The sequence below is a fragment of the Castor canadensis genome, chromosome X, assembly GCF_047511655.1.
Source record: "Castor canadensis chromosome X, mCasCan1.hap1v2, whole genome shotgun sequence".
NCBI classification, from domain to species: Eukaryota; Metazoa; Chordata; class Mammalia; order Rodentia; family Castoridae; genus Castor; species Castor canadensis.
Genome location: NC_133405.1, coordinates 133,458,088 through 133,481,243, shown reverse-complemented (window position 1 = coordinate 133,481,243; position 23,156 = coordinate 133,458,088). Strand labels below are relative to the sequence as shown.

Sequence of the window (23,156 nt, the reverse complement as noted above, 5' to 3'; positions counted from 1 at the left end):
CAGAGTCCAACAAGAGCCACCTCATTTTTTGGGGGATTTGACTGAGAGGAACCCTGAGGGGACCTTACATGGGTGTATCCATATGTAAAAGTTCATTGAACTGCACACTGCTACTTGGATGTTGTACTGCAGTAAAGAAGTGGAAGTAAAAAACAAACAAAACCAAGAAGAGCCATTACAATAGTTCTGTGGAAGAGGACCAGTAGTAGAGACCATGGTAATTAGCAAGACACAGATGCAATAGCAATTAGAGGTGAACTGAGCCAGTGCTTGATGAACATTGGCTTAGGAGTCAGAGAAGGGAGCAGAATTAGACAGCACTCTGAAATTTCATCAGTGGGTTAGTGTGAGAGAGAGAGAGAGAGAGAGAGTGTGTGTGTGTGTGTGTGTGTGTGTGTGTGTTGCTATAGTAACTAAAGGAAGGGGCTGATCACACGGTGTTGGGTACCATATAGTTAGGATGACCATTTGATTTTTCAGGGACATCCAAGGCCTTGGCAGATTACCTCAGTTGTGAGAGCTCAGCATATTCCACACACTTCTGCTGCCTTTGTTCATGCCTACAGAAATACAAGGACTCACTGGCTGTACTTCGCATCCCATGATCCTCTATATCTCATTAGCATCCACCTTGTATTCTATACAGAGCCACTCTTCACTTTGAGAAAGTTAAATAAATACATTCTTGCCAAGGTCATTGCAGTGTTTACACAGAAACCATCCTGCACCCAGAAGGTTCTGAAGTCTGCAGTTATAGGAAGTTGTTTTTGTCTTTTCAGGGTCATTCTTGTTATTTGGTAGCTAATTTTATAAGTACTTGCATTCTGTTACTGGAACCACACAAAGAGATTATGACTCCTGTTGTCCCTTAGTGTCCTCAGGGGATTGGTTGCAGGACCCCTGTGGATACGAAAATCTACAGATGCACCAGTACCTTGTAGAAAACGTAATATGTGTGCATTACCTACATATATCTTCCTGTATTCTTTAAAACATCTCCAGGTTACTTATAATACCTAATGCAATGTAAATGATCTTTAAATTGGTATTATCCTGCATTGTTTAGCTAACAGTGTCAAGAAAAATATCTGTACATGTTCAGTACAGATACATTTTTTTCCTGAATGATTTCAATCTGTAGTTGCTTGACTCCATGAATGCAGAACCTGTGGACACAGAGGGCCAACTGTGTGTGCTTCCTCTGCCTTTCATTTTCTTTTCTATGTGTGGATGGGTCCTGGAGAAATGGGTTTGGACATCTCACAGGGTCTCTTTGCTATACACCAGCAGAGTGCAATGACAGGCACTGTCGAGGTGAATGACAGGCACTGTCGAGGTGGATGACAGAGACTAGGCTTGCACAGAAAGGCAGCAGGCTTTCCAGGAGACAGTTGGGAACAATGAGCACTGTCGGAGCAGTGTCCTGTTCTTGGCTCAGTGCAGGTGGCCCAGGAGCCATGTTGGCATTTGTTGAGGAAGAAAAGTAGGGATGGCTTAATCATATGAAGATAAATGTTTAGTCTTTTTTTTTTATTATTCATATGTGCATACAAGGCTTGGGTTATTTCTCCCCCTTGCCCCCACCCCCTCCCTTACCACCAAATGTTTAGTCTTGATAAAAAAAACTCCACTAAATAACTGCCTAGCCATCTGTAGGGAGCCAATTTAATGTGCACTGAATTTAGAAAGTACCTTTTTGCCCCCTGGTGGTTCAACATTTGTTTGTGTGTAGAGGCTAGACCCACTTTACTTGTAGAACTTCCCTAAATTTCCTCTAGAGAAAATTTTCTCAAGGCAGGGTGTGGTGGCTCACACCTGCTACTCAGGAAGCAGAGACTGGGAGCATTGTAGTTTGAGGCCAGCCCAGATAAAAAGTTACTAAGAACCTCATCTCAACAAAGCAAGCCAGGCATGGTGGCATGTATCTGTAATATCAGCTATGTGGGACACATAGGTAGGAAGGAGGATCACAGTCGGCCCTTTACAAAAAGCAAGACCCTATCTGCAAAGTTATGTAAAACAAAAAGGACTGGAGGAATAGCTCAAGTGTTAGAGCGACTGCTTACCATACTCAAGGCCCTGAGTTCAAACACCAGTACCTCCAAAAAATAAAAAGAACTTTCCTTGGAAATTACCAAAGGCTAACATACTCAGTTTTAAAGGTTACATGATCCTTTTTACAGCTATTCAACTCTGCTGTTGTAGCACCATATATACCATAGATATATGTAAACAAATGAGCATGGCAGTGTTCCAATAAAACTTCATTTACATAGACATTGAACCTTTGTTTGATTATTTAATAGTAAAGTTATTGGTGAAGGAAGAAATTGGCATATCAAAATAAGCTCATTTGACGACTCATAGGTATGTATTCGTGGTGATATATAGACCATCTCCTTGTCTACATTGTATGAGGACCTCCTAGTCATTGGTGCACAATAAATATTTTTTGACTATGTGGAAGAATGGAGCCTATACTGACAGTAGCCTGAAATGGGAGAGGATTCCTGTGGAAGCAGATCACTGGTATAATTCTAACACACAAACCGTGCTGTCCTCCACACTGATGCCTAGGAGCAGCCTTCCAGCAGAACATCCATGCATTGCATCCTGGTGGTCCAGATTTGTGCTGCTCTGCTGACACTGTTTTGCAGATCCCCTTGGTGTATGAGTTGCTGATTGGATCAGAAAGGACATCTGTGCTTGTTCAGGAAGAAGCAAGGCTAACTGGTCCCCATAGATTGGGTTTTGATCATTTGTGTTCACTGTACTTCCAAGCTAATGAACTGAACAATGTCAACATAATTCCTTCCTGGTCCTTGACCTAGTCAGTCCTCTCAGTAAAAGTGAAAGGAAACCATTAAAATAAGAATCAAAAACCATCACCAACTCTGTTTTCCACCTTCACTCCAATGAATAAATATTAGCATCATAAAGCAAAACTAGTACTGTTTTCCTCCGATATATTCAGTATAGAATAGCAATTTTTATGATTTTATTAGCATATTATAGTTGGTAATGGAGGGGAAGGGTTAATTTGATGAAATGGCAATCTCACAGAGTAAAGAATGAGCAACTATATTATCCCCAACTCAATATGGCCAGGTTGACATAATCTGAGGAGTTATTCATCCTGGGTAACTGTGTTCAAGCTGAATAGTATAACCTAATATAATCTGAAGTCTTTATCTGCTTAGCAGGTAAGTGGATCAATGATTTGTTTAAATTTTCCACTATTTCTACTTCAGGGTATTGTCTTATCTTTATCCTTTAGCTTTCTACCACCTTAAATTTCATGTCTCTTATAAGTAGAATGAAGTTAGAATTTAAAAAATTGTCTGATTTGTATCTTTTAACTTGAACATTCACGTCACTTTTATTTAAAATAATTATATCAATGCACAGAGATTTGTTTAGCATCGTATTTCTCTTGAGGAGTCCATGTTCTTTGCCTATGTTTTTGTCACCTTACATTTTGGGGGACTGGAGGTAGGGGGAAGCTAGGATTGCCAGGATGAGGACTTTTGTACTTCTATCTGCCTGTGATGGCTGGGTATGGATGTGATACTCAAGTGCCATCCTTCTTCAGGGCTGGTTAATTGAGCAGGTTTCTGTCTTTCTATTGGTTACCACAGAAAAGAAAACATGAAAGCTCTCAAAATCTAAAGTTAATCAATACTTTCATTCTTACTCATGGAATTAAAAAATATGTAAACCGCATTTACCTCCTCTATAAACTTATATACTCTAATTACTACTGAGTATTTTAGCTCACAAAATAAGTTTTTCTTGATACAAAAATAAAAGCAAGGGCCAGGGATGTAGCTCAGTGGTAGGCCCTGGCTGGGTTCCATCCCCAGCATCACCAGAACAAAATAAAACAAAAACAAAAACAGACTTTAAAAAAAGGAAAAAAGCAAAATAAAGATACTTTAAAGCAAATTAAAATAGGAAGAGTTCACTAGCAACAGGAACAATCTAAATGAAATTCAAAAGCATATGCATGAAACAGGTTTACAAAAACAGAAAGATGAGAGAAAAAACTGGTAAGACATTAATGAACAGAAGCTCAAAGAAAGCAATAAACATATTTATATGCCTTTAAACTAATACTAACTGTATCAAGAAAAACTTATTTTGTGAGTTAAAATACTCAGTAGTAATTAGAGTATATAAGTTTATAGAGGAGGTAAATGCTTTTTTCCTTTTTTTAAAGTCTGTTTTTGTTTTTGTTTTATTTTGTTTTGGTGATGCTGGGGATGGAACCCAGCCAGGGCCTACCACTGAGCTACATCCCTGGCCCTTGCTTTTATTTTTGAAAAGCATTTTGTTGATTAAATAGTTCTGCATGGTAAATTTTCTCTCAGCTCATTAAGGGTATTATTCCACTCTCTCCTAATTTCCATTGTTGGGGGAAAGTCAGCTTTAAGTCTAACTACATAATTCTTTGAAGATAATATACTTTTGCTTTGGTTACTTTTAAGAACATATAATTTGTATAGATAGGGCATGGCTCAAGTGGTAGAGCACCTGCCTAGCAAGCACAAGGCCCTGAATTAAAATCATAGTACCACCAAAATTAAAACAAAAAGGAATATATACATTTCTAGGCATGAATTTCATTTATACTCCTTGGTATATTCTATTTACACAGGCTGAGCATCCTCAATATGAAAATCTAAAATCTGAAATGTTCCAAAACCCAAGACATTTTGAATACCAACATGATGCCATAAGTGGAAAATTCTGCACCATATTTGTGTTTCATGCACAAAAGTGTTTGAAATATTATACAAAATTATTTCAAGTTATGTGTATAAGGTATTTATGAAACAAATTGATTTGGGGATGGACTTGGTGACATCCTCAAGATATCTCGTATTCCAAAACCTGAAAAAGTTCAAAATTTGAAACAAGTCTTTCACATAAGAGATAGTCAATATGTACTCTTTGTTTTTCAGTAGTTTGGTTTGTATTTCTTTGTGGTACTGGGGTTTCAACTCAAGGCCTCATCCATGCTATGCACTTGACCCACTCTGCGAGCCCTTTTATGTGTTGGGTATTTTTGAGATTGGGTCTCACTTTCATTTTGCCCAGTCTGGCCTGGAATCCCAATCCTCCTTATCTCTGCCTTCTGAGTAGCTAGGATTACAGGCATGAGCCACTAGCACTGGGCTCCTGGTTTATTTATTTTTCTTTATTCATTTATTCATATGTACATGCAGTGTTTGGGCCATTTCTCCCCTCTGTCTCCCCCCACTCCCTACCTTTCCCCCCAACTTGCTTCTAGGCAGAACCTGTTCTGCCCTTTTCTCTAATTTTGTTGAAGAGTAGACATAAGCAATAATAAGAAAGACATAGCATTTTTGCTAGTTGAGATAAGGATAGCTATACAGAGAGATTCCTAGCATTGCTTTCATGCACAAGTGTATTACAACTCGAATTGATTCATCTCTACCTGACCTCTTCACTACTTCCCCAGTCACCTTCCCAAACTGACCTCTGTCATTTTAAGGTTACTATATTAGCTCCTCTACAGTGGGGACATCAAACACTTTCAAGTTTTGGGTTTCCTACCTATCCCATTCCCCCCTTATGTGCTCTCCCCTTAGCGTGTGACCCAAGTCCAACCACATTGCTGCATTTGCCCTAGATCTAAAGTCCGCATATGACTTAAGCCCTTAAAATGCGTGTATTTCATTGGGTTCGTAAAGGAAGATGGGCCAAGAAGACAAATGAGAAGTGTTTAAAAATCAAGCACAGCAGAACTCTGTACCCTGGAGACCACAAAGGGGCACATTTCAAACATGAGGAGATGATGACTGGAATAGGTAACGTGATCAGGCAGTTTGGTGATCCTCAATGACCTTTGATAGAACAATTTCCAAAGCAGTAGGTGGAAGTCAGGACTCTGACATCAGGGATAGTTACTAATTAAGACTTGTAGATTGAAGGTTAGAGCCATGGGGTAGCACCTTGATGAGGTTGTACTAGGGGTTGGCAAACTATGGCCTGGAGGTCAAATGTAGTCCACTGCCTGTTTTGTAAAAATAAAAGTTTTATCAGAATACAACCATATCTTTGTTCAAGCCTGTTATCTATATGAAAAGGTAGGGTAGTTTTGACAGAAACTGTATGGTATACAAAGCAAATATTTGAAAATATGTTCAATCTGGCCTTTCATAGAAAATGTTTGCTGACTCTTGAACTATGCAGATGAGTAAAGTCTTTCCAGTTTCTTTTCAATAATAGCATGGAGGATCAGCTTTCAAGGAGTTAAGCCTTTATCTGAGTCACTAGATGGGTAAGAGGGAATATAAAATTAATAAATCAACCAGAACTTTGAGTTGACAGAAAGAATTCTGCCAGTGCTCATGACCACAGTATCAGAGAACTTTTTCTCTTTAGAATGTAAATGTCTAGAAAGTTGAAAAGCACCAACTCTTTGAAAGAGTAAGACTTGTGAGGTCTCCCTTCCATTTCTACCATCTCTATAACCAGTTTCTTTATATTTCCTGAGGGGTGGATATTTTCATTTTTATTTTGTACATTTTGTTCCTAGCTTGGGCTTTTTATTTTTAATTTCTGTTTTTTCATTTCAGTGATGGTGACTATCCCATTCCCCATGAATTTAAAAATAAGCTCTCTAGTCTTCAAGAGTTAAAATGGAACTTTTCCAGAAGTTAATGTAATTTAGATGTATTAAGCTAGAAAATAGAAACCAGGGCCAGCAAATGAAAGGTGTCTATAAACATTATATGTGTATATGACATTAAAGGGGGTCTAGGTTTCAAATTTGTGGTTATTTCTAGAATCCAGGGCAAAATACAAGGCCGAAAACTTACAATTGTCATTATCAGAAAGCAGACAATATTTACTCAATCAACTAATTACAGATTGCCTTCTATCAACCAGGCATGGAGAAATGCGTAAATCGAAGACACTTTATTTGAATAGTTCAGAGTGAAAAGGAAGAAAACACCACCAGGTAGTGAGGGCAGTGATATAAGACAACTTGGTGTACCTTGAAAACACACAAGATGTCCATTTAAGCCGCCTTAAGCAGGCAGGCGTCCTGGAGGAGGTGGGCCTGATTTGTCTTAAAGTAGCGTTCTGCACATTTTAGGGTTCCTAAGAATCACCTGGAGATGTTGTAAATAATAACCATTTCCAGGCCCATCCTTTCACCGCTTCTAAATCTGTTTTAAGAGTGAAGCTGAAGACCCGGTGCAGGAGGGTTGGTGGTTGTGGACCCTATCCTGAGCCAAGATACTGTAAAGGATGCTTAAGAATTATCCAGCAGTAATCCAGATAATATCCCATTGAGATACATGTAAATATCTCAATTTCAAACACATGTATACTTGCTCTGGGAAAATCTGAGGTTATGAACATGGATTGCTTCTGGTTTCGGGTATGCTTTGGTGACTTTTCTTTTAAATTTGGTAATGGACCTGTTAGACCTATGTGGGTCTCTCTCTCCTGAATGTATACAGGTGGTCCACTTAAGAGACAAGTGACTGGAGAACAGTGTGATTACAGAGCGACACAGCTAATACTGGGAAAGTGGAGGCATCTCCTACAGTTGCTAAATATAATTGCTAGAGAAAAGTTAATAAATATTCATTTAAATGTATTTCTCAAAGGCTCATGTTTGGAACCACAGCTGCTGGGTTGCCTAAAGAAACATAAAGGCGCCACAATTAATGCATTCTTAAAGGATGAAAAAAAAAGCTTTATCTTTAACGTGCAGGCATTTGAGTAAACATCATGGATCAGCGATTTCTGTAGCTAACATTTTGCATGTCATATTTATTAGATGGTGTTACTACTTATACTTTAGAAATTCGGTAGTTTCTCTGATTACGGCTTTCTAGATTTAACAGTTATAAATTTAACTTGTGCCAAGTGACTAATATAGTATTTAATGTCTTGTGTGATTAAGTTTTGAGGATGCTTGCCAGAAAATTTGGAAACCTCGTTTCATTTTAAAATTCCAAATGGATTTTTTTTTTTTGTAATGAGTATTGGGTTATTTCTCCATTTTGCTATCTTGAGATGAGTGGAATGGTAAGTATTCATTGACCGTTTTTTTCCTCAGAATGTGAATTAAAGGATGTGTCAGCATGGCATTATCATGTCTTCCCATATATGAAATTTGTTGGGTATGTTTATGGGGAAGGATGCAACAAAGACCAGAGGCAGTGACCAGCCTGGAAGGCCAGCTGGTAATGGTAGGTGGTATGTATGTAGCTTAGAATAAGATTGGTAAGGCCTGAATGAAAGATATACATGTTATAAAGAGTAAAGTAGGCTAGACACATCAATGACCTCATTGCCAAAGGTAAGATCAAAGTACAAGACAGAATGCTCTGGAAGGTGAGAATGTAAACTAGGCCCCCACAAATGAAATTCTGTCATGTCAGGCTGATACGGAGACAAGGTTTTGCCAAAGAAGATTTGAACCTCCCTAAGTTTAAGGAAGTGCTTCTCAACAGGGGTGATTGTTGTCCCTCAGGGGGCATTTGGCAATATCTGGGGACATTTTCTGTTGTCACAACTGAGCATGATTGGTATACAACCAGCATCTAATGGGTTGAGGCCAGGTAGGCTGCTAAGCACCTTGCTTATTTGCAGAGGAGAGAAAAGGGTGATTCCTTTCCTTTTCCTCATAAACAGTGAGAACCCACAGGCTATAACAAAAGGCAGGTTAATGAGAGAAATACATGACAAATTGTTTTGATCACAGTTTTATGTGACATAAAAACCTTCAGATTGAAACCCAAAGACTCAGGGTGCATTATCCATTTTTAAGGTCAGGTTTGATGAAGCGTGCATGGGCAGCTATGAAGAAACAGGATTGGACATAAAGGGTATGAACTAATAGTAACAGATCGAGGGGGCAAACCCAGCAGGGCCCAGGTGTGCAGACTCTCCTTGGCCTCTCTGTACAGCATTCCTTCTTCCCAGGTATGGGGCAGGTCCTCTTCTGGAATGGGGGGGGGTTGTCTTTGGATCTGCAATCGGACAAGGGAGGTCGGAGGATTTCTTTATAGTCAACTCCAAGACAGAAAGGTGGGGGAAAGTTAGAGTAGTATTTTTAGGTTGCGTGCTGTCTTTGAGGAAAAAGGATTTGTTCTGGTTTCTATGATCACCCTTGGAAAAGGTGAATTCTACTTTCTATGGTGGCCTTGCAGGAGAATAAGGGTGAGAGGAGGGCAGGAGAGGGTTGGAGACACACTTTGTTTCATGTTGAAGTATTGTCTGAGCCCCCCACATTGCACAGAGCAGCTCCACGACAAAGAATTATCTAGCCCCAAATTCCAATTATGCTCAGGATAATATCAGCCAAGAGGCCGATAGGAGGCAAAAGTGGTGTAGAATTCAAGCACAGACTGCAGATAACATCTGTTAGCGTTAGTAAGCTGTGTGAATTGCTACAATTCGTGTTCACTTCCAGATTTCTTAAAAAGTAGCAATTTAGATGGTAATTGTATGATCTAAGTTCTCCAGAGAAATATAAAATTATAACTATTTTCAACCATTATGTCTTTGGAGACAATATAGCTTAGTAGTTTTTATTAAATTCAACCGAAACCTTGCTTATTTCATTTATTTTTAATCAAACATGATGAGATTTGTTGATGCTTTTCCCATTTCCCTTTTCACTATTCTACATCTAGTTCTGAAATGTAGCCCATCACAAGGGTATCCAGGTAAATCCATTGCCAGCTGTACTTGCTTCTAGCATTCCAAAGAGTAGCATAGAAATCCTTCAGGGTTCTTTGGTATTCTTTTGCTTTATGTTACAAATTGCTTGAAAGCTAGGCCATAGCTGCTAGGATGCTTTTATAGTTATGGCCATCATCATTGAAAATGGCATGCACAGTTTAGCATTTTTAATGTTACTAAAATCGTTAAAATTTACATTCAGTGAAGAATGTTTAGTTCTGAATTAATGAAGTTCCTATTGCCATTTTAAGATCTGAATACTGAAGCCATTTGGATTTTAAGGTCTTTGATGACTGCACAATTTGGATTTCAAGTAAATGGCAAAGAAGTATATATGTCTTGTCAGTATTTTAAGAAACAGATTTGCTTTATTCTGATTTGTTCTAATAAGAACATTGGGAAAAGTGTCAAGAGTGTTTTGGTGAAATGACAATTTGAAAGTTATAATTTCCTTTCTGTGTGTGTGTGTGTGTCTTTTGAGTATCTTTTCTAGAAGAGTATGATTTATTTGGAATTGAGAATATGATGATTCCATTTGTTCAGTTAGCTTTCCAAATATGGATGTAAGTTTCCCCTAACTAGGAACTAAATTGTTCCTAGTTGGAGCAGAGGCAAAATGAGAAATGGATTTCATCTTGTGGCTACGACTGACTGACTAACTGGTAGCAGTTGCCTTAGAGTTTAGAAGGCTAAGAAGCATCTGATTGGTAAGCAGTGCCAGCTGCATGCTAGGTCCTGTAACTCTGTCTTCAGTGAGCTTAAAACTGAAGGTATCGTGTGGGGCTTTATATTGACTTTCCATATTAAGAGAAAGAAAAACTTTTAACACAATATATGAATTAATGTTGGAATGCTCATAACAGGGAGGGGTTTTCACTTCATTTTTTTTTCTTTTAGTGTTTCACAACACGGTGTCATTTACATCCTATGGTTTGTCAGTATTGTGCCTAGTTTAATAAAAACATTATTTATTAAACCTTTAAATAGTAGACTCTTCGCTGTATTTTGTAACAAGATGGGACATTTTTTACTTTATGCAGACACTTACTCTTGCTCTCATGGCAAAACCCTTTTTAAAAGTTTGTCAAAATTTAAGAATGTTACTTTTTATTTTACAAAAATTCTTCTGATACGAAAGGCCAGTGTTAATAGTACACTTTTCAACAGATCGTTTTGGCAAATAAACATGGTAATTGTTATCTCAGGACAAAATTTTAAACAAAGAACAAGAAATTAACTGCTTTTGAAGGGAAACACAGTTTTGAACATGGGTGTTTGTCAGTATGTCCCTGGTTACACGTTGTGAAGTAACTAAGTTGCTGATGAAAATGATAGGTGTTACTCTCATGAGCTATATGACTGGAGTCCCTGGAATCAAATACTGTAACCTATTCATAAAGCTTCCAGATTTAATGTATTAGTGGGTTCTTAAACCATATATTAAAAATAGGAAAATTAACAAATCCCAATTAGTTTCCAGGACAACTCATTGTTGCCAGGGAAGTTCAGGGTTCTGAACTGGTGGTTCAGACCCAAAAATGATGACTGATTGATGTGTGTGTGTGTGTGTGTTGAAAACTGAGGTTCATAAATTGGAAAATTCATGGGGTGAGTTCAAGGTGCCCGACACTTCCATAGGGGAAGATCAGTGTCCCTCTGAAGGTGGGAGCTGTCTCCCAGGAGCACTACTGAACCATTTTTACCTGCATGTTCAGAATGTTCAGGAGGGCTGACTGTAGATTTAATGGAAAGAAGACAGGCTTGGTGATAGCAGCCCATTGTCAAAGCTTAACATACCTTTCAGCTTCCTCATGGCTGGGGCTAAAAGAGCTGAGACTGCCACTGTAAATAAAACACATCGACTCTCCAGAAATGTAAAACCCAAGGGCTTCAATTGTCTATGTTTCAGTGCTTTCCTTGGCTCTCTGGTGCCTATTTTTATCACTGAACAATGAAAATCTATTGGCAATAGTCCTGGTAGTTATCTTCCATTCAAATGTCAATGGAGGATGATCTGCAAGTTCTAGAAGTTTGGTCATGGTTTATTTCTTTTCCTGCACACAAGCTGAGGAGCTGAGGATTATTTCAGTAATAATCCTATTTCCAAAAACCTGGCACATAGTGTTATTTTGCAGCTCTGTGCAGGCCCGTCGTTGTAAACACTGTTTATAGAACCTTTATCAGCATTTGCCTCTGGAATTTATAAAGCACTTAGTATAATTTGCTGTGAAACCACTGGTGTTTTTTTAGCTTAATAGAGTCGGCACATATGGGGTATTCGGGAGACAGCAGTTTATATCCTATAAAATGACTTTTGAATCTAAAGTACTTTTATCTCAGCCATTTAAAATGATTGATTGGTTAATTCACACAGCTAGGTACTGTTCTTCTCGTTTTACAAATGAGGGAAATGAGGCAAAAAGAGGACAGGGGACTTCTTCAAGGCCATGTAGCAAGGCGGGACAATTGAGAACTGGAACTCAAGGTCCCTGGCTCCCCAGGCTGGGCTTTCCCTGCTAATACTTTCCTCCTCTGTGCCTCAGCTAAGCCTCTTAGTTCCTGGTTGGTTGAAGCGCTCCCTGAATGTGGAGCACCCCTACAGATGCCTGGGGAAAAACACATGACCAAATCTCTGCTCTTTCCTTGAGGTAAACTTCTTCAAATTTTATTGTTACATTTTGCTTTGAGTGGCAAGAATGCAAATGGATCCATTGAGAAACAAGCATTTTGCTTTTTAAAATGAAGCCGGGACTCCTGGTAGGTAGCATCTTCAGAACAGTTGGGAGTGAATTTCACCAGTATTCTACAGGGGACAGTGGTAATCAGCATTAACTAGCTAAAAGGCGAGAAAAACAGAAATGTACTCAACTTTACCTGGAGAAAATAACTGAAGCTTAAAAAATTCCTTATAAGGAGTTTATTAAAAAAATTCAATTTCCAGACTAAGTACTGACAATGAGCCTCTTCCTGTATTAATCATCTTGAATACTTTTGACAATGACCCTTAGGCAAAGCAAGACAGTCAATTATCAAACAAGATTCATTCCTTTCTGTATACTTTCTACGGTAGTAGAATACATTTTTTAAATTGTAGAAAACGTTCCATAGCACTGACTAACTTATATGTATGCATCAAAAATTCCAGCTAATTGAGTTTATTGCTTTGATGATTTACACATAGACTTTGCTTGGAATAATAAATGTGTCTAGCAACGTACGTCCTGTAGAAGAAAGTTTTGTAAAATGAGACCTTCTGCTCACTTATTAGATGGTTAGGTTTCCATAGCAAGATCATATCTGGATAAATAAGTCAATTATACAATTTATAATTATAAAACTCGTGGGAAGTGGTATATGTTTATATTAATTGTGAATTTATTATTACTTGATCTCTGTCCTCATGAGGCTTACAGTCAATCTAGTTGAGGGATTCTGGCAATAAACAGAACTGATTAAATAAGTGTAAATGTTTAGGGCCCTGCCAGTCAGTCTGTCCAGTCTCTTGTACAGAGAGATCTCTTTATTAGCCTGGAATGTAAGCAGCTTTACTCTGGGGCCGGGAATGGAGAGAGATTTTCCTATTCTTTAATGTCTTGGGAATGAGAAGCGAGGCACTTGTACCTTTTTCGTCCTGGTGAGGAAACAAATCTTGAGACTCAAGAATATACCATCTCTAGCTTTCAAGGCTGTTTGCTATTCAGACATCCTTGTATAAAGCTACGAGTGCCTTTGACTCAGAAGAGAAGCAAAACTAGCTGGATTCTCTTGCTCTCACAGTGAACTAAGTTGATGTGATGTCAGGTAACAGAAGATTGTCAGGGGAAAGAGGAGCTGATATGAGAAGAAAGGGGTCAGTGAGCCCTCCAGAGGGTTTCAGGAGAGGGTAACAATGCTAGAAGTGTGGTTCAAGTGGTGGAGCACCTGTCTAGCAAGTGTGAGTTCAAACCCTCGTACTGCCCTCCCCGCAAAAGAGGAGGCAACATAAGTTAGACCACATGACCGATTTGCTAAGAGTAGTGCCATTGCAAAAGTTTCCTGGGCCTGAAGGAAGATGGTCTGACAAGTTTGGGAGGGTGCATGAGTCAGGTCCCTCTGGACCCTGTTGGTTATGGTTTGAGTTGAGACTCTTATCTGAAGAGTGGTAGGAAACTTGTGCTGTTCTCAAAAATGACCTATGTTTTCAAATTACAGCTTTAAGCCATGTAGCGGATAAGTGAATCAATTTAGCTGGTCACAAGAAGTATTTCACTTTTAAATAATGAGGTAGAAAGGATAGAAAAGACCAGAGTTCCCTACATGTAGTAGGGTGCCTTAGATGAGTATGATTTAATGAAATTTTTGTTATCATATTTCACTAATATTTTTACCTCCCTCCTAAAGTCAAGGTGCATCTTACAATCACTAAGGATTTGAGGCATCTAGGATTTGAAACGTGGCATGAATGTTTTACATATCAATAGGCCAAGCTATGTGATATTTATTTTGGATTGTTCTCACAGTGAATATTTTATTTCTGGAGACCTGGGTAATGGTAACAAGGTTGAAGCAACCTAGAGCAGGTAGAATACCTACCTAGAATTGGATACCCCCTCTCTGAGTGGGTGACGTCAGAGGACATATGAGTAGCCTTGGACTTTGGGAACAAATGCAGTTGTTATGCTGGCCAGCTATATCAGACAATTGTGATCCAGCCAACAGCCTTGGGCATTGACAATCAAATGTAAACTGGCCATGGGGCCATGGCCAGAGGGATACCAGGACCAAGTAAAACCTGGGGCTCTTCACAGCACATACACTAGTTGGGTAAGCCAGCAAGCGTAACACCTGTGCCTTTAGTGGGTACTTAGGTGATTACCAGGGTCTGTGGTAGAAAGAACCAGGCCCAAGTCTGCTGGCCATCATGAGGCAGCCAGGCTGACACTAGGGAGCCAGCCTTAGCTGGGTATTCTTCTTACTGGGCCTGTCTTCAAGCAGGCCTGCCATTTTACTAGAACATTGCTTGTTCTTTTCCTTGTGGTCTTAATTACCTCTCCAGAGGGTTTGCTTTTGGAGAATGTGCTCAGGGAAAGAGCCCACCTGACTCTGGTCTGGAGTGTTCTGGTGGGCAGATTGGGTCTCGGGGACTAAGTGGAAGTTAGCCTAGGACCCTTCCAGAAACAAGGACAGATTGCATCCCAGAATGTTGGACTGAGTTTGTGTACATCTGTATAAACCTAAGTAAAATTCCTTGTGAAGCAAGGTCACTGTATGTATAGGGAAGAGGAAGGAGGCCTTTCTGGGATCCTGGGGTACTTACAACATCCCACTCCTGCAGAGATAGAAATAACTGATGAGTGAACAAATGATCACATGAAAGCAAGGCAACAAATAGAAGGAACATGCAAGAATCTGTGTCACAGCTTTGAAGTAAAGCTCAGTACTTCTTTTCCTCTCCAGTTCTCCCTGGTAAAACCCTGTCTTCATTTCTCCAGTGTTGACAGGAAGAGGGAGCTCATGTCTGTCTTTTCAGTGTGGAGAGACATCTTTGCTAACTGCATCTTTTCAGTCAGATAATGAAACACAGTTCAAGTTGTGTAACATTTGTCGAAGGACCTGAACTTAGTCTTAACATACCATTTGCCAACATACTCCAAAATATGCCTTTTATTAATTCTCAGCAGACTATGACTAAAATTAACAAGTTGCTGCAGGTTGCCCAGTACCACTAAATTAGCATATGGTAATTTGTTCTTTACCTTATTCTGTATTCAACTCATAGTTTCTGCCCTTATGTGTGGGCTTTGTAACATCAAAAGGCATTTGTTGAGCTTGACTATTTGGGGTTTTTAAAACATCATTTTAATATCTTATGAAGTCAGTTCTTGCCAGTGAAGTGCAAAACAGCTTGAAAATAAACATGCCGTGGAGAAATTTCCCTAATTTTCTTTGTTATTTTGATTTCTCTATAACAAATTAAATGATTTTATGTTCCCAAATAATAAATTCCCAGGTTGTTTCACTTACATTTTTACTGACAGGAGACTATATTTATCAATGTGTGTTAATACAGCCAAACTTATTACCTTTTCTTTTAGTCAATATATTTAAAAAGAAATCACTATTCCTAACATTTGTTTATTAAGCAAGATAATGGGAGTAGATATATAAAATCAACTTTTACCAAGCACAGTGATGTTTCAGGTCTTTTAATGTATATGACAAGAATCACTTTACTGCTCCAGTGAAATTCTGTGAGGACTGAAAACAGTTTCGTTTGATGCTTTGTCAAAACTGTAAACTCTTTAATGTAATTTCCATTGGGTTTGCTTTTATTTATGTTTCCCTTGCCCCAATACAAATTAAAATATGCCAGAAAAGGGAAGTATTTTACATGAATCTTATCTGCTTCCTTTTTATCCATGAAAAATATTATTTTTTGCAGTATAATCTATATACCAATTTTTAAATTGGACTCATGTATAATATATCTTTTTTGATAATAGCGGGTGAATACTGAAGACATAGTTTGAATTTTTTAAGTCTTGGGGATTGAAACCCCAGCTGAGTAATTTAATTTCACTTAGAGACAGTTTTAACATTGATGAGAATACTTACAGAGATCAAATGGCATGCAAAGCCAAAAAACAATTGCTACCTGAACTTTCATGGAAAATACAATCCAGCAGCACTATTTGTTGTTTTCTACATATTAATTGTGTCGTGTGGAGAGTTGCATTCTGGTATTTCCAAGTATGCATATAATGTAGTGTGACCATACTCCCCTCCCTCTATTACTTTCTTTTTTTTATTTTATATTTTAAATTTTTTATTATTGTGCTGGGTGGGGGTACATTTTGGCACTTACAAAAGTTCTTACAATATATCAAATACATTGTACCTGAATTCACCTCCTCCACCACTCTCCTTTATCCTCCTCCCCTCAGTCCTGGAATAGTTTCAGCAGGTCTCATTTTCCCATTTTCATGCATATGCACACAGTCTTTGCACCATATTCACCCTCCTTCACCATTTCCTTACCTCCTTCCCCCTCCCGCTGGTACCAACTTCCCTAGGCAGGATCTGTTTTACCTTCCTGTTCTTCAATTTTGTATAAGAAAAGAAGAAGAAGAGGAAGAGGAAGAAGAAGAAGAATGTCATTTTTGGTTGTTTAAGATAGCTACATCAGGAGTTTCCTTGTGGCACGTCCATGTTTATATGTATTACAGCCTGATTTGGCTCATTAACTCTATTTTTCTTCTTTCTATGGTGGCTTCAACTGGTTTTATCTCCCTTCCCCCATGCCTTTTAAATCTTTCTTGAAAGTTTTTAAAAATTGTTTTCATTATGACCTTTTCATACATGCATTCAATGTACTTCAATCATCTCCCACTCACTGTATTTTCCCTGTCCCACCTCCTGTTAGTTTCTACCCTCCCCAATAGTCATTATGTTCATTTCTAGTCTTGTCTTTAGATCTAGCTTCTGCATATGAGAGAAAACACACAATATTTGTCTTTCTGAGTCTGCCTTATTTTGTTTAACATAATGATCTCCAATTCATCCATTTTCATGCAAATGTTACAACTTCATTCTTCTTTATAGCTGAATAATACTCCACAATGTATCTGTACCACCTTTTCTTTATCCATTCACCTATTGATGGGTACCTTGGCTGTTGTGAGTACTGCTCTAATAAGCATGGGTATGCAGGTATCTCTATTTTGTGATGACTTGTATTCACTCCTTTGGGTCTATGCCCAAGAGTGGTATTGTTACTGGTGGGTGGTCTCAGAAGATCCCAGTCCAGAAGATCTTAGGTCTTTGGCATCCTCTACAAAGAACTGAGTAGAGATACACAGATTGCAAAGTAGCACCAAAGTTTTATTGGAAAGTAGGAAAGTACACTTCCCAAGCAAGAGGAGAAGTGGCTTAAGAGCAGCTCCTGCAGCTTAAGAGCACCAGTGCTTTGGTTTGGGTGGGTATTTATACACTATGAGGGGTGAGCAAGGGGAGGAGGTTGTACTTAGGACTGGCTTTTGCTGATTGGCTGATTGATGTAGTCCGTGTTCATTAGGCTATAATTATTATTATTATTTTTCTTTTATTATTCATATGTGCATACAATGCTTGGGTCATTTCTCCCCCCTGCCCCCACCCCCTCCCTTACCACCCAGCCCGCCCCCTCCCTCTCACCCCCTACCCCCTCCCTACCAGGGAGAAACTATTTTGCCCTTATCTCTAATTTTGTTGAAGAGAGAGTATAAGCAATAATAGGAAGGAACAAGGGTTTTTGCTAGTTGAGATAAGGATAGCTATACAGGGAGTTGACTCACATTAATTTCCTGTGCATGTGTGTTACCTTCTAGGTTAATTCTTCTTGATCTAACCTTTTCTCTAGTTCCTGGTCCCCTTCTCCTATTGGCCTTAGTTGCTTTTAAGGTATCTGCTTTAGTTTCTCTGCGTTGAGGGCAACAAATGCTATCTGGTTTTTTAGGTGTCTCACCTATACTCACCCCTCCCTTGTGTGCTCTCGCTTTTATCTTGTGATCAAAGTTCAATCACCTTGTTGTGTTTGATTAGGCTATAATTGGAGGATTTTGTGCACACATCTCAATTTGGTTCCAGAAGGAAAGGCTATTTCAAAAGGGGCGTTTGGGGAGGTTCTGGGTGGAGCTCGAGTATGTGTTCCCCATGACCTGGTTTGGGTAATTTTCCTGTATTTCCTGCCTTAGTACAGCTGCATCACATGCTAGTTCTAGTATTAGATTTTGGAGGAATCTCCATACTAATTTTCATAGTGAATGCACTAATTTACATTTCCACCAATCAGCTGAACTTTTGAATTATTTGATTACTAATTGAATTCTTGAAAAGTAGTCTTAAAAATTGAGTTTGCCCTTGAATTGTAGCCCTTGGAAGACCTTGGAAGCCTTTGCAAGACGTAGGATCTCTGTCACAACTACTGAACTTTGCCTTGTAGCATGAAAGCAGGCACAGGCAATTTGTAGATAAATAGGTGTGGCCGTGTGCCAATAAAACTTTATTTGCACAACAGGCTTCAACTAACTTTGGCCCACCCTTTAAAACTTCTTTATTCAATGTACCCACACTAGGAACATCAGCTTTTCCTGGGACTCCTTAGAGATGCAGAGTCTCCAGAACTGCTGAATCAGAATCTGCATTTTCAATGAGGTCATCCAAAAGATTCATATTCTCCTAAGGCAGCTCTGTGAACTGAGGATCTTGACTGCTGAACCTAATGTTAGCTCCTAAGGAGGTAGCTATTTCACTGTGGCCTGCAATCTGGGCCACCAGTAACTTTTACTTTTTGCTCTAGGTCTTCTCAGATGGTTTATTTCTTATTTTTATTTGTTTATGGGAAGCTGAAACTGGAGATTTAGAACCCAGACCCAAGCTACAGGGGTTCCACATGTCAGGTCCAGTCTGTTCCCCAGTATGCCAAATAAAGAGACATGATGAAGGGCAGAGAAAGGAGATTTATTACACAGCATAAGCAGGCAGCCATGTGAAGAGGCAAATTAAGCACTTCAGCCCATCTTCAGCCATCTTTGGTGTACAGATGTGAAGTTTTGGTTTAAATAAACAAAGAATTGGGGCAGGGTGAAGGGTATGCATAATTAAACATTCCCAGTCATAGGTGTGGTGGCTTGGTTGGTTTCCCAAGTGCTTCTGTGGAGAGGCTGTTATCCCAGTCATCACTTGAGGGGAGGAATCTCGCCAGGATAACCAAATTATTGTTGCCTGGAAAGTGGCCTATCCTGAGAAGGCTCTGCCCTGAGGGGCAGTGTACTCAGTCCCTCTTTGTAAAGATGTTATCAGTCAGTCCCGTCCTACCTCAATTCCAAGATGGCTGCAAGGAAATGTCTCAGAGCAGATACAAAAATGAAGGCAGGGATGCCAAGCTTTTCTGCTGTATTTAGTTAATTTGTGAGCCCAAGTAAGGAGTCAATGCTTCTTGGCAAAAGCAGTTTAAGCACTTGTCACAAAGAGTTAACTAACTTCTTGTCTTGGACAATATTGGATGTAGGCACTTCTGAATGAGGGAATGGCTGCAGTGGTTTATTTCCTATAGAAATGTTTGTGTAAGTACTACATTCCCTCTGTTTTTTTTGTGTGTGTATTTTGCATTGTCAGGTGTACTCTGGTGGATAAAATTGCCCCCAGCTGGGATCCATTAAGTCACAGGGATACTGAGAAATCAGTACCTTCCTTAGGGGGACTTAGAGGCCCAGGACATCTGCCTCTTGTCTTTTTCTTTTCTTCTTTTTTTTTTTTTTTTTTTTTGCTTTTCTTTTCTCCTTTTATTTTATTGTTTTTACATTTAGTTACATGTATGCACATTGTTTGTGTCCCCCACCCCCACCACCTCACTTGCTTTCAGGCAGAATCTGTTTCACCCTCTTATTCTCCAATTTTGTTGAAGAGAAAACATAAGAGATAATAAGAAAGACACAGCGTTTTTGCTAGTTTGAGATGAAGATAGCTATACAGAGAGATTGCTAGCATTGCTTCCATGCACTTGTGTATTGCAACCCACATTGGTTCATCTCTACCAGACCTCAACCACATTCAAGTTTTAGGTTTCCTTCCCTTGCCCTATTCCTCCCATGCACATTCTCCCCTTAGTATGTGACCCATGTCCAGTAATATTACTGCATTTGTTTTGGGTCTATAATCCGTATATGAGGGAGAACATCCACTGTTTGGCCTTCTGAGCCCAGTTAACTTTGCTTAAAGTGATGTTCTCTAGTTCCATCCATTTACTTGCGAATGATAAGATTTCATTCTTCTTCATGACTGAGTAAAACTCCATTGTGTATAAATACCACATTTTCTCGATCCATTCATCGGTTGTGGGGCATCTTGGCTGTTTCCATAGCTTGGCTATTTTGAATAGTGCTGCAATAAACATGAGTGTGGAGGTGCTTTTGTAATAACTTGAGTCGCTGCCTCTTGTCTTGAGCATTCTCTCTTCCTCCAATGAAACATAGTAATCCCATAATCCATGTGAATCCAGAAATGAAAATTTGGGACACATAGTGAAAGCCTCAGCATCCTTGCCCTCCTTCTTCAGACCCTGCTCTCCATCTACCCTGCATCCCCCCAATATATGCCACCTTCTTTCAGCTGACCACCCTTTATTCATCCTGTTCTCTTTGTTGGTATCAAATATGTGTAGCTCATCTGGTATTTTGAATTGATATCCCTACCACAAAATATATTCCTGGATTGGGGAAACAAATACACTTTCACAGTTTTGGAATCTTGTTTCAAATCAGAATTATGCTATTGCTTAAATTTTCATTCTTCGTGCATGTTCTATTTTAAAAAAATTATCACCAAATAACTTGATTTCTATAGCTGATTCCCATGTGTAGCACATCACAAGTCAGGATTAGTAATATGACTGTCCTCTGTGAGGAAGACAGCTACATTTCCTCAGGTTTATTGAGTAGTGATGGTCCTCAACTGTCTTTGCAATCTGATCAAACCTAATTTATTTACTATGGTAAAGAATATTACTTTATATTATGCAGTAATCAAAGTATTAAGTTTTCAGATATTGAACTTTGTTTTTCATTTGGTTATTTCCTGAATTTGTGGTATGCAGATTTGCAGTTCATTCAATTGGCTATAATAACTGTTGCCAGAGGGAGTAAGTCTGGGTCAGCCAGAGAATCAACTACGGAATCTACCTCCTGAAATGAAAGTATTGCATAGTAAATTTGATTTCAGATTTCATTTGAATATTTCATCATTTCCAAAGAGAGAGATAAAAATGATTACATTTAGCACAGTTCTTCTTCTAGTACATACTGCGCCTTAGTGATTATCACAAATTATTTACAAAATTCACCCAGTCCTCCATCTTTGCCTTGTTCATGTTCTTTGCCCTGTAACCTTTTTTTGCCTTGTTTTGACCAATGGAATGCAAGAATAGTGATGAGGTGCCTGTTCTGAGGCTAGTCCTCAAGAGGGTCTGAATACTTCTGCTCTGCCCAGCCCCCATGAGGTTAAGCCAGGCCTAGACTGTTGGAAGATAGTGGACCACCAGTCCTAACCAACCCAGGATTTGAAGGCAAATGTGTGAGTGCGCCCAGCTGAGACTAGAAGAACTGCCCAGCTGAGCACAGCATTCAAGTGCAAAATGAACAAGACTGTTCCAATGTTTATGTTAAAAAGAGATATCCTCATAGCGTTCTGTAGCTCAGCCCTCAAAGCATATGTATTTTATTTCTTTTAACCTGGAGTTAAGCAAACTTTAGCTTGAAGGCCAAAATCGTTCCCCCCTACTTTTTGTACATAAAGCTTTATTGGAATGCAGGCATGTCCATTAATTTACACACTGCCTATGGCTGCTTTGGACCCATAACCAATGATAGAATTGAGTTGTTGTGTTAAAAATTCTAAAGCTCTGTAAAGCCTTAAATAGTTACTAGAGTCTGGCCCTTTACAAAACCATTTGCCAGTGCCCATTAGGAATCACTGGTTTTACTTCTGGCCAGTGAGCTACTTCCACAGAGAAGGGCCAAGCACTTGTGGATACAGATTAGGGAAGGACGGCCAAGACAAGATAGCAGGTACCTCTTGCAGAAGGAGTGGCACCAGGATGTTAATATCCTTTCAGAGGGGAAAGCAGGTATTAGTTAAGGACACTATGGCAAACCAAGCTGCTCCCTATCTCCTTTGTTGGTGTTAGCAAATGACATCTCAACCTCAGGTCATCAGTTCACCAACCACAAGTGAAAACCCACTGACCATACTTACCTGGCAGGGGAGATGCCACGATCAAGAAGGTGGTTTTCCCAGGGTGAGGTTTATCCATTGCACTCCGGATGTGCTGACCCCTGCAATTTCCCCAAATGCGGGAAACTCGACTGCATAATTTGTGATAGTGGGGCACTGCGTTCGCGCTCTCCCCTGATTAAAAAGAAAAAACAAAAAACCAACCCACTGACCACCAATGGTTCCCACATCACAAAGGAGCCCTACCCCAAAGTGGCTCTAAAATGTTTATCCACAGTGATGCCCAGACTTTTAATGTCAGAAGTTCCTCAAAACCTTTACTCAACCCCGAGTCTCCTGTTCACCTTCTTTCTGAAGTTTGCCTACCAGATTATCAATATCATTATGACTACCTTCTTGGAAGGAATAAATAAAAGCAGTTTTTCTAGCTTTTTCACCTATTAGATATTAACCTGTATGACCTAATGATAGCAAAAGGGAACTTCTACTTGGTTTGGGAGGCATCAGTTCAATTAAAAATATTCACAACGTAATTATAGGATGGAACTAATACACTCATTTTCCTAATTTCATTTGAGGAAACTGAGGCCCAGGTAGCTGAAGCACAGCATCCAAGATCTTATGGCTCAAATGTGGTTCCTGACTCCCCATTCAGTGCTCTTGATTTAATCCTT

The 23,156-nt window shown here is 39.2% G+C and overlaps 1 protein-coding gene and 1 non-coding gene across 9 annotated transcripts in view; both read left to right on the top strand.

Annotated features, from left to right (window-relative positions):
• The window catches only part of Frmpd4 (FERM and PDZ domain containing 4), a 763,802-nt gene that overhangs the window by 384,975 nt on the left and 355,671 nt on the right, over positions 1-23,156 (top strand). The window lies entirely within an intron of this gene.
• LOC141419948 (U1 spliceosomal RNA) lies at positions 22,496-22,659 on the top strand. Its single transcript, XR_012444671.1, has one exon. It is a non-coding gene; the product is annotated as a U1 spliceosomal RNA (small nuclear RNA).